Here is a 15950-nt window from a genome sequence, read left to right as displayed (position 1 = left end):
CATGTGGTGATTTTTTCCCCTTTTTCTACTATTTGTCAGAATGGTAATAAGACTGCTTTGAAGTAACAAAAAAAATGCTTAAGTAGACTAGCTATAAATTTTAAGCTGATGATGATCGATCTGAAATGGATGGTTACACCCAGAACATTATGATTATTTTGCCTGAACAAATTACAGAGATGAAAGGCTGCCTTCAAATTTTTGGACAGGATATCCCAGGTAAAGATGGAATTCATCCTAAAGCAGAGGAGTGATGTAATACCAATTCCATTATCAGTGTCCAGCACTCCAGACGAGAGCAAAGTTGAAAACTCGGCAGGTGTGAATGACTAACAGTGGACACTGAGTGATACCATTCACATATCTTCTGTCCCCATGACAGAAGAAGATCGGCCTAAGAAACTCAGGAAGTGAAGCTTATACAGTGAACCAAAAGTCAGGCCATGCATGCTTAAGGAATATTCACTGAAAAATCATGAATGCTGATAGAAAAACCCTCCCTCACCTTGATGCTACTACAATGAAGATACAATGTAGGTAAATACACTGTCTTCATAAGGTATTGGCCACCAGGTCAACAAAAACAGCCGCCCTACAGAGGGCATGTTAAACAGAGAACCACTCTATCTCTGAAGTAAATCCTTTCCTGCTTTGGCAATTGAAGGTTTGGAGTTTTATAGGGGAAGGGGAATCTTCCAAAAGCTCTCTTTTTTCTTTTTTTCTTTTTTTTTTTTTTTTTAAGATTTTTACTTCTCTTATTTTATTTTCTTTTAACCTTTACGTTCATGAGTACAAGTGCAGATTTGTTACACAGGTAAACTTGTGTCTTGGGGCTTTGTTGTACAGATTATTTCAGCACCCAGGTATTAAGCCTAGTACCCATCAGTTATTTTTCCTGATCCTCTGCCTCCTCCCATCCTTCACCCTCTGGTAGGCCCCAGTATCTGTTGTTCCCTGCTATGTGTCCATGTGTTTTTATCATTTAGCTCCCACTTATAAGTGAGAATGTGCGGTATTTGGTTTTCTGCTCCTGTGCTAGTTTGCTAAGGATAACGGCCTCCAGCTCCATGCACATCCCTGCAAGGGATATGATCTCGTTCTCCAAAAGCCCTACTCTTATTCCCTACAGGGAAATAAGATCTTCCCTACTTCATAGGAAACATAGCACATTACTTATACCAGTCCTCCTAAGTCTTCATTTGTAAACATAATCGAACTATCAGAATAGCCAGATATTACAGGAAAACAAGAACTTGGTTTCTCTGTCTCCACCAAAATGAACAAATAGGACCAATCCAAGAAGAAGCTGAGGTATCTCAAGAAAAAATTTTAGAAAAGAAGATTTTTAAATCCCAACTAACAATAGAAAAATACAACATCAATAAAAATAACACTACATTGTTTTGGGAAGAAGTAGGACATAATAAAATTAGAATTATGCAAGTAAAAATTTCAGAGGATTGTCTGAAAAATCAGAGGATAACGATAATTATCTTGTAGATGAAAAATTACATTTCTTAAAATGTAGATCACACAGGAAAAGACATCATAAATAGGGGAAAAGGATAGAGACTTGAGGGAGATTCATGGAGGCCAAGGTGCATTCAGTAGAATTCCATAAGAAGAAATCAGAGATAATGAAAGAAAGGGAAACCATTGAAAGAAATATTAGAAGAAAATTAGCTTTTGCTGAAGAAATACAGGAACCTTCTGATTGATTGAAAGACACATCAATCAAGCATTGGGCAGGATAGATGTTTAAAAAGTAATAAAGCTCTTGATGCAATTTCAAGATGAAGAGACAATTCTAAAAGCTTCTAAAGAGTTAAAATACGTTACCCAAAATGAAGAATCAGACTAACACGTGACATTTCACCAGAAGCACTAAAACCCTTGAGGACAATAATGCAAAGCATATTTGTGTGTATATGTTTTAGAAAGACATCTGGAAAAATATACATCAAACCTTTGGGAGTTGAGGGAGAAGACTCGCTTTTTACTTTCTACCTTGCTGTTGTTTTAATTTATAAGATCATCTTTTATTACTTTTATAACTAAATTCTTTTAAAATCTCTTTCCCTTCTAATTAATTCTATCCATTGACAGAATTAATTAGAAGGCAAAGAGACTAGACGCTGTTACCTCAATTAGAATGTTATTATAACGGTCGCTGGCAAGAAACCGAGACGAGAAGAACCTACAGTAATAGAAATGAGGGGCCTGAATCAAGGAATATTTTGAAGATATTTTTCATGATTTGGTGAGTTATTGAAATCAAGAATAAAGGAGAAAAACAAAAAAGGTGATTCCTACAAGCCTGAATGACTAGATACACAATTATGCCATTCAGATGAGAAAGACCAAAGGAGGGACAGATTTCTGTCAGATGTTAGGGAGAAGTCCATACAATGTTTACACTACAGACTTGAGTCTGAGGTATAGGAAGAGCATTCATATAAAAGGTCTTGCCTGTGGTCTGAAATGGGGGCTGGAGCTTGGGAGAGATGTTGACTGAGAGATAGCTGGGCTGTGGGGTGAGCAGACAAGAAAGAAAAGGACTCATGATAGATCCATGTGGAGAGCCTACACTAGGGGAAGCTGAGGGAAGAGAAGCCAGTGCCGCAGGAGAAGGAGTGTTCATATGGAAAGGAGGATCTACAGAGATCAATGTCACAGCTAGAGGAGGACATTTTCTCCAAAAAGGAGAAGGATTTGCCACATTGAAGAAGACAAGAAGGAAGAACTGAAATGCAAGTTTTTGACAACTAACAATGTCATCTCTTCTTCAGGAATTTCAGGTTAATAAATATTTGAATGGTCAAATAATCTTGTATAATATACTATGGTTCATTAAGCTGTTCTCATATGGGCATCTCTTTGTTACCAAGGGGCTTTTAACATATTAAGCAAGGCAAAGGTAGAAGACCTCTTGCAAGGCTGCACTTTATCTAGATTTCTGGAGAAAACATGGAGTCAAGGAGTCCACCCCTTAGAGATGAGTCTCCAGAATTCCAAGCTGAGGTCAATTCCTGAACCAGGAATACTAAGTTCAAGGAAAAGACGGGCTGAAGTCAGGACACAGAGGTGAGACCAAAGCCCCAGGAGAAAGACCACAGCCAGAGACCAGACAGGGAAGACAAAAACACCGGCAGCAAACACGTTCATCTGAGAGTCAGTCAGAGGACATATTAACAGTGGCACTATGAGGCTAATACCTCCTTGCCCTTCAATCATTTCTTGTCTGCCTTATTAGGGAAATGAATTGTTATCTGATAATATTTCCCACAGAAGAAAGTGTTAATCATTTATATTCTCAAGATCTATGACCTATAAAATATGCATATGGAGAAGATTGATACTTTTCTAATATGTATGATGATGAAAGAGAACTATTCATTTCAAATGGTATAATAGGGGAAGTGGTTCCTTCATCATTTTTGGCTTTTGTATCTTCCATTGAACACATTTTCTCTTCTGAACTTCTCCAGTACATATTGCTAATAGCCCACGTCTGCTTCTAATCATTTATTAACTCCATACTGTCATCTTTTCAACCACATACATTGTATCTTTCCCTCTGTAGTCATGACAGCCACAGGGGCACCAATTCTGTCTTATTATCCTTTGAATCCTCTATAGCTACTAGAACAGTGTACATAATAGGTTATCTCATACTAATTGGCTGTCATTTATCACATTACCCAAAGAAAATGACTACTGAGGATTATTCCGAATACAACCTCCATATCTACATCTGTGGATTCAACCAACCTCAGATTGAAAATATTTGAAAAAATAATAGTGTCTGTACTGAACATTTACAGACCTTTTTTCTTGTGATTATTCCTTAATAATACAGTGTAGCAACTATTTACATAGCAGTCATATCATATTAGGTATTTTGAGTAATCTGGAGGTGATTTAAAGTATACTGGAGGATGTGCATAAGGTTTTATGTAAATACTACATCATTTTATATCAGGAACTTGAGCATCTCTGAATTTTGGTATCCAAGGGAGGTCCTGGAACCACTCCCCCACAGATACGGAGGAATGACTATATTATTTCCTTATATAGGTCTTTACACTTCTTAAAGTATTTTAAGGTACATAAGATCTCTTGATTTTCACAAGAATTAAGTGGTTTAAATGGGAGAGAGGGTGGATTACCACTTAATAATTGAGTAAACTGAGCTTCAGATAATTCAATGATTTTCCAAAAGATTCAGTATTCAAACTACAGTCTACATTTCTTAATTCTTAATTGGGTTCACCTTCTACTATCAGAAGCTCTATTAATTTTCTGTAATTGAGATTCAGATAACTGAACCCACATATCCTAGGCCAGTGGTTCTTATGTGGTGGTGGCTGGGGCTAGGGGAAGACTTCAGGGGTGTATGCGTACACCGCTTTCCAAGAAGAGGTTGGAAATGTGCAGAGTTATCATATGGTGGGTATCACAATGGCTGAAAAGTGATTGTGGCATTTAGTAGGATGGGGTGTTTAACACCTTGCAATACTGAAGCTACAATGGTGAGAACTGTTCCATTTGAATACCCATTGCACCCCTATTAAGAAACTCAGCAAGTTTAGGCAAATAAAGGGAGCTATAGCCACCTCTACAAATATCTGACCAATAGTCCTCCTTTATGCTATCTGTATCAAAAATCTATAAAAGTTCAGAATTCTTAACCATTATTCTTAAAATGAAATAAGGTAGACATATCAATGGCAGGTTTCCAAAAATTAGTCTTACAGGAGGTAACTCAGCAAAAGCAGGAATTTAGCACACAATCCAGGCTCATATTCTTTGTACATAAAAATACAACTATTACATCATCGCATTAAAAATCACATAAGCAACGTGGTGTGTAATTTCCAAGACTTAAAGAACTCTCAGTATCTTGGTGCCGGTTAGAGACTTCACTGAATACATTTTAACTTATACTCCTTTATTTGTTTTGATAAAAAAGAGCCAAACAGAATGGTCTGGAATCTTAAGGTTAAAAGCTTTCTGTTCCCCTTGGTTCAGGTGTTCATTTTAATAATCTAATTATGCCAGATCTATGACACCTGCTACTCAGGACGCTCCCAAAAGACCCCTGACTTCTAATGTTCCACTTAGATTCCTGTTGCCCTTCCAGCAAAACAAAACAAAACGAAATGACATGCTACAGAAGGCTTTCTTCTCAGTTTGCAAAAACCCTGTAACAAGATTTTCCCTCTGCTTAGGATAAAGGTCTCTGGGCACCTAAGGCATTAAGCCACAGATCATGGGCCTCCTGCATTATTACTTTCCTGGGATTACCTTTTAAAACATTCCAGCATTTGTATTTGACCGTGTTCACACTGCTATAAAGAACTGTCTGAGATTAGGTAATTTATAAAGGAAAGAGGTTTAATTGACTCACAGTTGGAGAGGTCTCAGGAAAACTAACAATTATGGCCGAAGGCAAAGGGGAAGCAAGACACCTCCTCCGCCAGGCAGCGCAAGGCAGGAAGACGTGCCAAGCAAACAGGGGAAGAGCCCCTTATAAAACCATCAGATCTCGTGAGAACTCACTCATTATCACGAGACCAGCATGGGGAAACCGCCCCCACGATTCAATTACCTTCACCTGGTCTCCCCCTTGACACGTGGGGATTACGGGGATTATGGGATTACAATTCAAGATGAGATTTAGGTGGAGACACAAAGCCTAACCATATCAGCATTGAAAAGGTTTTCTTTTCTTTTTTTTTTTTTTTTTTGAGACTGAGTCTCGCTCTGTCACCTAGGCTGGAGTGCCATGGCGGGATCTCGGCTCACTGCAAGCTCCACCTCCCGGGTTCACGCCATTCTCCTGCCTCAGCGTCAGGAGTAGCTGGGACTACAGGCGCCCGCCACCTCGCCCGGCTAGTTTTTTTGTATATTTTTTGGTAGAGACGGGGTTTCACAGTGTTTGCCAGGATGGTCTCGATATCCGACCTTATAATCCGCCGCCTCGGTCTTCCAAAATGCTGGGATTACAGGCCTGAGCCACCGCGCCCGACCGAAAAGATTTTCTAAGGTTTAGTGCTTTCCAATTATCTTTACTACAGATACACTTCTAAAAGGATATGCCTTTCCAATTTCATTAAGTTGTTTATGTTAATTTCATTAAGTTGAGAACATAGGACTGAGGAAATAATTTGGGCACAAAAAACAGCTCTTACCTGTAACCCTTTCAAGTGCAAACTGTGATGACAAATAAATGCTTTACTCACTCAATAACTAATAACATATTTTTGGTTACACAAACATGCCGCTAAAAAAAAATCGTATTTTCAATGATTGAAGCAATTATTCTACATAATTTTCACTTAGCAGGTCTAAGAATGTATTGATTTGTTTTCTGCTCATCTGGTATACTGGAGCAAATTGTTTAGCTGTGATGCTTTACAAAGTGCCATGTATCACTTTGTATCTCCAATTAAATTTCAATTAAGAAATCTTGTAAATATCTTATATCAACCAGCCAAGACCAGAAATTCCTCATATTGAATCATACTTACACTACTAATGAGACTGTCAAGGTTTGGCTTTATGTTTACCTCAGATAGGCGTCCAAAAACTGTGATGATTGTCCAAACTCTCCGAACATCTTGAGTCTGCACAATTTGGCTGGCAGTCTTGTGGGAAGAAGTTTTTTTCTGCATGAGCCATAGTGTCTGCTTCGAGTACTGGCTCAAAGTCAGACTACAAAGGCAGACAAAAATGAGAGGGAAATTTTTATCTAAGTAGTTCAAAGCTTCAAAATGGATGAAAGGTTCAGGAGAAGGGAAAGTTTATTTTCTTTAAAACCAGTTCAACATAATTTATGCCTATTGCCACATTCACATTTAACCTGTTACTACAGTAATAAATTGAATTCTATCCCCCTTCAGGTGAGAATAACCAGTAAGGAAACTTTCTGTGAGATATTTTATATTCTTGGATCTTTTCCCTGTTTTTTAACACATGAGAGTGGCAATACCAAAACAAGCTGTGTTTTTATTTGAATTGTGCTTATACATACGCATCATAAGTATATACTGAAGTATTTGCTTAAGCAAGTAGGGTATTAAGTAGGATTTAAAAAATAAGTAGAAGCAAAATGGGAATAATTGAAAATGTATAGAATTATAAAATGTGCCTCATGATTCGAAGTATAGATCCAGTGAATTATTCTAAGTAAACAATCCACTTTCTTTTTTCTATCCGGAACCTAATAAAGTGCTTTAAAGCCCTTGCCCTTAAAATGAAAAGGTAAGTATACAAAGAGAATTGAAAGATTAATCGAATGAGAAATTGCTTAATATAAGTCCTACAGTCATGACATTCCAAGTTCAGAACAATTTGTTTTAAATTTAAATAAAATTAAATAAAATTAAATTTTATTTTAAATAAATTTTAAATAAAATAAAATAAAATTTTATTTTAAATAAATTTTAAATAAAATAAAATAAATAAAATTAAATTTTATTTTAAATAAATTTTAAATAAAATAAAATAAATAAAATTAAATTTTATTTTAAATAAATTTTAAATAAAATAATAAATAAAATTCAGTTGATTTTAGCCATAGACCTTGTTTTTCAAATGACCTTATGATTCAGTTATTATACCTGCACTCATTCTGCGACAGTTCATTCCAGAAGAGACACAATCGTACAAAGCTGAACATAAAAAATAAATTTTGGTTTCTTATTGAATTTTAAATTACATTGGGAATGCTTTTGGAATAATTCCAGATCTTAGGGGAAAAAACATCTCCCAATTCTAAAGTCCCAGGTTCCATCTCAACTTTTCACGTTCACAGGCAGAGACTTCAAAAATAAATTACAGGCAAGCTTAAAAGATCAGAAAGCCTTTCCCATTGTGCGAGTGGGTGATTCCACACAATTTGCTTCTGTTACAGTCATTGTGTCTTTCTCTAGGATTCTTTCTGTTTCCTAAACACGTATGTTCCAAGTTTTGGATGCTACGACTTTATGTTCATGTGGTTCAGAATTTAGCCCTCCCCCAGCCCCCAGAAAGGCTGATCTTATGGCTGTGAAAAACAGGCATTGCACAGATTTAGATAAATTTATAGTGTGTAATAAAACTAGCTCATAGAATTATACTTTGAAATGTTTAAGAACATTGTGAGTACCTACTACCTGAGGGATTAATTTTAATGGCACGCCTTATTTTGTTTCATCCTCACTACACCTGTGCTATCCCATTTTACAAATAAGGAAAACTGAGACTTAGAGAAATTAAGTAACTTTTCCATAATTTGTCAGCTAGGAAATGATACAATCTGAGTTGATATCTAAGTTTTCAGACCCCAAGTCAAGGGGTTTCAGCTTTAAAAATTATGATTCCTGCCCGGGCGCGGTGGTTCACGCCCGTAATTCCAGCACTTTGGGAGGCTGAGGCCGGGGGATAACAAGGTCAGGAGTTCGAGACCAGCCTGGCTAACACGGAGAAACCTCATTTCTACTAAAAATACAAAAATTAGCCACGCCTGGTGGTGCGCCCCTGTAATCCCAGCTACTCAGGAGGCTGAGGGAGGAAAATTGCTTGAACCTGGGAGGCGGAGGTTGCAGTGAGATGCGATGGCACCACTGACTCTGTCTCAAAAAATAAAAATAAATAAATAAATAAAGATTCATTGGAAAGCCTAAAGGTTATGCAAAGGCCTCTCACAATTTCTTTTCATAGTTAATTTATGAAAAATGCAATACACAGTCTCATCATCAAAGCTCAAAATTATCTTTTTCATCCCCGTTGGTACCCTGCTGATTCTTCCAAACTAAAACACAGCTACATATAATTCAGATTTATTATACTTTATTTTTTTAATAATTTCAACTTTTAGATTCAGGGGGTACACGTGCAGGTTTGTTACATGGGTATATTGCATGGTGCTGAGGCTTGGGGTACAATTGATTGATCCAGTTACCCGGGTATTCAGCATAGTACCCGAGAGTTAGTTTCTCGCCCCCTGCCCTTCTCCCTCCCTTCCCCGCTTCTAGTAATCCCCAGTGTCTACTGTTGCCATCTTCATGTCCATGTCATACTTTTTTTATGATGTAAACCAACTATAGTGTAGTCCAAGACCGTAAAGGCACCTGAAGCTGAAAAAGAACGTTAATTATGGCACCGTATTATGACCAGGTCATCCCAGTCTGTGCTGCGACATGAGCCCTAGCGATTTTCTCATTAGCAGATGCTCTAGCTGATTTCCCTGAAGGCTTTCCATAGTGACTGACAGTCATAGGTGACTACTATCAGGTTCTGTCTCAACTTTTCACATTCACAGGCAGAGGCTCCAAAAATAAATTACAGGCAAGCTTAAAAGATCGGAAAGGCTTTCCCAGCATGCGAGTGGGTGATTCGTTTGATTCGTGTCTGTTACAGTCATTGTGTCTTTCTCTGGGCTTCTTTCTGTTTCTGAAACACAAAACACCCTCTTTCTGTCCTTAGGGATCACGCTAATTATGTTTTTACTCTGAAACGGGTTTTAGGATTGAAGGGTCATGTCGAATGGTGATAATTCTATTTCAGTTAGACAAGAGCCTGAAAAAAAAAATTCTTTTAAATAAGTTTCAGTTTGCGCATTTTTACAAAAAAAAGAGCAAAAGGTATGCATGTATGTTTGTTTTTACATTCTTCTTTATTTTTGTCTTTTTATTTTGCTTTTTAATGAGTCATTAGCATTGGAAGATGAAAAATAATTTTTCTCTAGCCAAGAAATATTGCAGGTATTACACATTCTCCTACATCAAAGCAAAGGCTCTCCAAGCCCCTTTATAAGTGAAAAGAGTTTTTAGCAGGTTGGAAGAAAAAAAAACACTTGCTCCTGGGATGATAAAAAGCCATTTTTCACAGCAAAATTATTAAATTAGCTATAAGGAGCTGGAGTTTTTATTTGGCATTCCTTCTCACCTCACCCCAGTCTTCATCTCTCACTGCATTTTTGTGGAAGGGTTATAGATGTACTCTAAATCGCTGACTTATCATGCAGACGGTAGTTGATCTCCAAATTCCCTGTGAGCAAAGATGATTGCAGTCTCCCTACTAATAAGTACACTTCAGTTCTACGAAATTTATACTTAAAACAATGGAAAATGTGGCGCAAACACATTGTAATATTTATGCAGATATGTTGACTCACTGTTACTTAGGTGTCAATGAATTCTTCAGGGCTCAAGACGGGGATAAACATTCAGGGAGGTAACTGCACTCATTCTTTATCCATTTGTGTTATTTGGGGTTTTACTTGTTTTTTTTATTTTTACTTTTCTCTCATATGAGAAGTGTTCAGATGACAGCACATCCAACAACAAAATTCAGCCCCCTATCCTATAAAAAATGTCCTCTCTTACACTGTTTTGTTAGTTGTGACATATTTCATTGTAAACTAAAAATAACTGGGAATTGGCTTTGTATTTATTTTACTCTCTCACTCACTCATTTTATTTATTTATCTGGTGAGACAGAGTCTCTGTCGCCCAATCTGGAGGGCAGTGGCACGAGGCCCAGGTTCAAGTGATTCTCCTGCCTCAGCCTCCCGAGTAGCTGGGATTACAGGCGTCCGCCACCGCGCCTGGCTAATTTTTTTGTATTTTTAGTAGAGACAGGTTTTCACCATGTTGGCCAGGCTAGTCTCGAATTCCTGCCCTCAAGTGATCCGGCCACCTCAGCCTCCCGAAGTGCTGGGATTACAAGCATGGGCCACCATGCCCAGCCTCTCTTACTCATTGTATAATAGATATAGTCTTTACAGAAATATAAGCCATTTGATTGCCCAATTATTTGTTGCAAAAAAATAAAAGTGTTGAGAAGTGTCCCTTCCAGTCAACAGATATTTATTGAGCACCTACTCAGTGAAGACACTGTTCAGGATGCCCAGAATACAAGGGCAAACAAAATAGACAAAAGTGTCTGCCTTTTGAAGCTGACATTTGAGTTGCAGGGGTGAGGGGAAAGTGGTGATGGATCTACCCTAACATTTGCGTTACCACTATGTGCTCAAATTCGTATGTGCATATTTCCCAAACTGGTCTCATCATCACAGACGCACACATACACACACCTTTAAGGTTATACTGCTATTATCCACATTTTGCAAGTGAGAAAACTGAGGCACAGCAAGGATAAGTAATGTGTCTGTCACCCAGGTAGTGAATGACATGTCCAAGATTCTAGCCTGAGCAGTTTGTCTCTAGGATCTGTGGTTTCATGGTAACTAAAACTGCTACTCACGGCTAGACATGATGGGTTTTGCCTGTGGTCCCAGCTACTTGGGAGGCTGAGATGGGAGGGTCACTTGACCCTAGGAGTTCGAGGCTGCAGCGAGCTATGATCACACCACTGCACTCTAGCCTGGGCAACAGAGAGAAAAAAGAAAAAATTTTTAAATAAATTTTTAAAAAACTGCTGTACCCTATTAACAATAATTGTGGCAGGTTTTTAGTGGCAAAGAATTCTAAAGTACTTTGTTGAGTGCTCCCACCTGGGAAACTAGTCTTTTACCTAACTTGGCGCTTTATATCAACCACAACCACAATCCAGCAGTTTCCATAAATAGAAAAATTATACCATGACTATTTATGTAAAGCTATATGTAAGGCTCCCTATATATTTATGTAAAGCTCTCCATATATATATATATATGGTTTATGTGTTTCTCCCAGCTAACCTTTCCATATACATATATACATGGAGAGAGAGAGAGAGAGAGAGAGAGAGAGAGAGCGCAAGTTTAGGCAGATACCAACCTTGGGTGGGAGTCTTTCACATCCTCAAAAAGGTTTGGGCCTGATGGCCTTGTTGCATCACTCCCCTCTGATGTGGCTGGACCCAGAGCAAGGGCCATTTCCAGACAGTCTCCACCAGCCCACTGGATTCTTCTGGCTCCTCAGACTTCTGCCTCTTCCATTTCCATATCACCTAATTACCTGCTGTCTTTTGATATACTAAGATTTTGTGCCACTTCTACTGAGATGGACCTTAAATCCTCGTGAGCTAACACTGTCTCGTCTACTTTACGAAAAAGTATAGCACAGTAATGAAGGGCACAGCCTCTGAGCATGTCAGCTAGCACTACTTCCCGGCTCCACCATTTCTAAGCTATGTGACACTGAGAAAGTCACTTGCCTTGTCTGAGCCTCATCTTCTTCATTTGTAAAATGGAGATGGTACTATTGTTGAGAGGAATAAATGAGTTAATAGATAGAAAGTAATTAGGATGACACCTGACAACTGGTTGATAGTATGTAAATTATATTTACCTTTTTTTTTTTTGGCATCTTCCCTCTCCACATAATCTCATCTCAACTCCAGGGACTATAGTGAAGTTTAACTGGGCTCACTAGGCAAGAGGTGCTACTAAATGGGCATCTAGTTTAATGTATAAAACACAGTCTCAGAAGTTTTTCTTTATTCTGCCTCCGCCACAGTTGTGGGAGAGAGACATTTCTACCTCCATAATGACGTAGATGATTGAATGCAGATGGCAGGAGGGCAAAAAAAAATTAACTGAAGTAGATGAAATGAGCTAAAGCATTAATTGTATTAAATATTTTATATTACACCCTGTCCCAAGAGTCTGAGTCATCATTTGAAGGGTATCTTCCCACACCCAGCCAAGTTGGGAAAAGATACCCCACCTTATAGACACCATTGGCTCCCTTCAGCCATTCAAAAAGTCTTCAGAAATGCTAAATCTGCAGACTGCATTTCATTCAAAGTCTCACAAAATTTTAGTTCTCAGCAGAGACATTAGTATCTTTCGGGAAAAAAATCCCAAAGGAAGAGATCCTTCTAGTTTTGCTCACTCATTAAAAATGTGTTGAATAATGAATGAATTTGGTATATTTGTATATACATGAAGATGTATTCATGTATATGCATATATAGAGAATATTTGCCAATAAATGTTTTATAAATGTTCTCTCTCCATTTTTACTGCCTGAATACTGAAAACAAATTTCTTGACTTACTTCTACAAGGCAAATACCACATAATATGCCATTCCAAATGTCACTGATAAATCATGTATTTATCTGTGTGAATGTGTTCCAACTTTTAAAATTAGAAACTACATGTTGTTTATAATTTCTCTCACTGATATATACTGATTATTAGGTGACTTGAAATTGAGTTCTATGTGCACATTTCTGCATATCCTGCGGTGTTAGCAAGATAAGAACATGCCTTATTTGTTCATTTCAACAAATATTTTCAGTACCTATTATATGCCTGGCATTATACTAGGCCCTGTGGATATCAAAATAAATAAATGCAGTCCTGCCTTGAGTAGTATAATATTGCAGCATAGTTCATGGTACTGATAATTCTTGAGGTTGATGTGTGTGTTAATTACCTATTTATAGGTGTATCCATTAATGGAAAACTTCCCAGGATCAACTAGGCATGTAAAGACGGGAGAGTGAGCTTGTTATTATAAATAAATTAAGCCAACCATTTACTTAGAATTTTTTATCCTAATTTAAAATACAGATAAGATTATATGACTTTTAAAAATCATCTTGAATTACTAAAATACTTAAGCGAATTGTGAAATCAGAAAGGATAATTTCGTTTTACACTTACTTCTATTATCCGCATTTGTAGAAAATTTTACACTTCTTATTATTTCCTAGTTTATTCAGAAAATTCCAAGGCTGTTCACTGAAAAAGTTCACTGATTTTGCAAGTGATCTCATGAGCCAGCCCACCCTAACAGAAAGGGACTCATTTTTATACCAGGACCATGTTTCCCAGCTAACCTTGTTTCTTGAGAGTTGTCCAAGTCATCCCCAGGGACACAACGGTAAAAGCTACTCCACATTTTGTGGGTCTCTTTGGACACAAACACCATACATGTGCATATATGACCGTCACTCACTTGGGTAGAGGCTAGCGTTGTCAGGACAAATGCAAGTCTGATTTCTCAGATTCAGCAACTTCAATCCTTGGAAAGTTAGATTAACTCTCTCAGCCTGTGAGAGGAAATCAAAGTGGTGGCAGAAATAATCCCAGAGCTCAGACTGAAATCATTTCCTCATGAGCTTTTTATTTTCATCCTCTCTGGTTTCCAAAACTCAAATTCCTTACCTAGTATCTCCCTAAAGCCTGAGTCCTTAGTGTAAATGACTATTTCCTTTACTCTCTTTTAACAGAACTCAAGATTGGCCGGGCGCGGTGGCTCACGCCTGTAATCCTAGCACTTTGGGAGGATGAGGCAGGCGGATTACCTGAGGTCGGGAGTTCAAGACCAGCCTGGCCAACATGATGAAACCTCGTCTCTACTAAAAGTGCAAAAAAATTAGCCAGGCGAGGTGGCAGATACCTGTAATCCCAGCTATTTGGGAGGCTGAGGCAGGAGAATCACTTGAACCCAGGAGGCGGAGGTTGCAGTGAGCCAAGATTGCACCACTGCACTCCAGCCTGGGCAACAAGAGAGAAACTCTGTCTCAAAACAAACAAACAAAAAAACCTCAGTTTCCTTTTCTCTATTGCTTCCTGCAGCTAATCTATAGCAAATTACATACCTTGTTCGATTTTTTACCTATTCACTCTTTTAATCTGAGCTTTCTGTCTATTCTCCTTTTCCCACATCTGTCCTAGATTCATTCCAGGTATGTGACTATTGCACTGCTCTTTCCTATTTCAAACACAATATCATTATGAATATCAATATTTATTTACAATGACAAAACAACTAAGTTTTGTAATTACATAATGTCAGTTTATCAATATATAATATGCACTTCCTACAGTCAGAAAGAGGAACAGTTCTATCATGTACAATTATGATGGGAAAGGTGGAATGATCCCTTACACAGCAATTTTAAGTGAGTTCATGATTTTAAATTACTTAAAATAAGTGCTAGGAAGCTCCCATTTTCAAATCCTTTATTTTCCTGGCTTAATAGAGGAATAAAGTGCTATTTAAATGCACAATTCCATTCCAGAAGAATGGATTCTGTTAGGAAAGAAATTTGGGGGTAGCTATTTCATTTAACCAAGCAGCTTGATAGCTTTTGTATATGCACAGGTTGGCCTGGGACTGAGTTTGAGAGTAAGGAACAGAGAAAAGACGAATTATTGTATGTATTCATCTGAGAAACATATGGAGTTCCTGCAGGAAATCTGAGAGGAAGAGAATAAAGAACAAAAATGAGAGTGAGAGCAGCCAGCAAGATCAGAGTGCTCAGAGCATATCAGAAGCCAGTAAAAAATTCCAACGCTCCCCCTCCACTGGCACCCACCAAAAGAAAGTTTAAGAACAGGGATGCCTACTTTCCAAATTAAAATGTTTATCATTCCTGCTCTTTAAGCTTTCCTTGCCTCCCCCAAATTACCAGTAAAATCTCTTAGCACAGAAAATCTTTGTGTGAGTGAAATTCTGTGGAAATCAGAACAAGAAGCTGAGCTATTGGGGTCCACAAAGCAAAGAACAGGTATAGCTCAGGCAAGACGCTGGAATTTGAACTTGAAGAAGGATCTTAGAGTCAGGAGTTACTAAGATAATTTAAGAAATGCAAATTTCTTTTCTGAAAATTCATAGACATCCTGCAGGTCTTTAAACTTTCCATAGGTGCCGAAATGAAAAAAGGTGGCTCAGTATAACCCAGTTTTTGAGGATATCCGCTGATATGTGTACTATAATGAAACATCAGTTTGTCACTGTCCCACTCAAAATGTGAGGGCAAAAACTAAACACAAATTCCAAATGATTTATTTCCAGCATAGAGAAGAAGTTGGGACCTCTCTCATTTCCTGAACCTAATTATACTTCTATGGATACTATAAAGTAGCCTAGGTTTGCATTTTATGTTTCAATCCATCACATGCTTATCTCATAGCCACAGATTTTTTTATTCACATGAACAACTGTCTCCTCTCCCTGCTCCCCAAAGCTGTATTTCATAATTTTTTAAAGTAATCTAAAC

General features: G+C 37.8%; 2 protein-coding genes across 8 annotated transcripts in view; one reads left to right on the top strand and one right to left on the bottom strand.

Moving 5' to 3' along the window:
- DDX60L (DExD/H-box 60 like) overlaps window positions 1-5490 on the bottom strand; it is a 172421-nt gene extending 166931 nt beyond the window's left edge. Inside the window, exon 1 of the mRNA XM_031663984.1 lies at window positions 5411-5490. The gene's annotated coding sequence lies outside the window, so the exon portion shown is untranslated. The remainder of the gene's footprint in view (window positions 1-5410) is intronic.
- Window positions 1-15950, top strand: part of PALLD (palladin, cytoskeletal associated protein) — a 431565-nt gene that overhangs the window by 33300 nt on the left and 382315 nt on the right. The gene's annotated exons all lie outside the window — the stretch shown is intronic.

This window comes from Papio anubis, chromosome 3 (assembly GCF_008728515.1).
Source record: "Papio anubis isolate 15944 chromosome 3, Panubis1.0, whole genome shotgun sequence".
NCBI lineage: Eukaryota > Metazoa > Chordata > Mammalia > Primates > Cercopithecidae > Papio > Papio anubis.
Note: the sequence above shows the minus strand (reverse complement) of the source record. Positions and strands in the feature narration are given on the sequence as shown.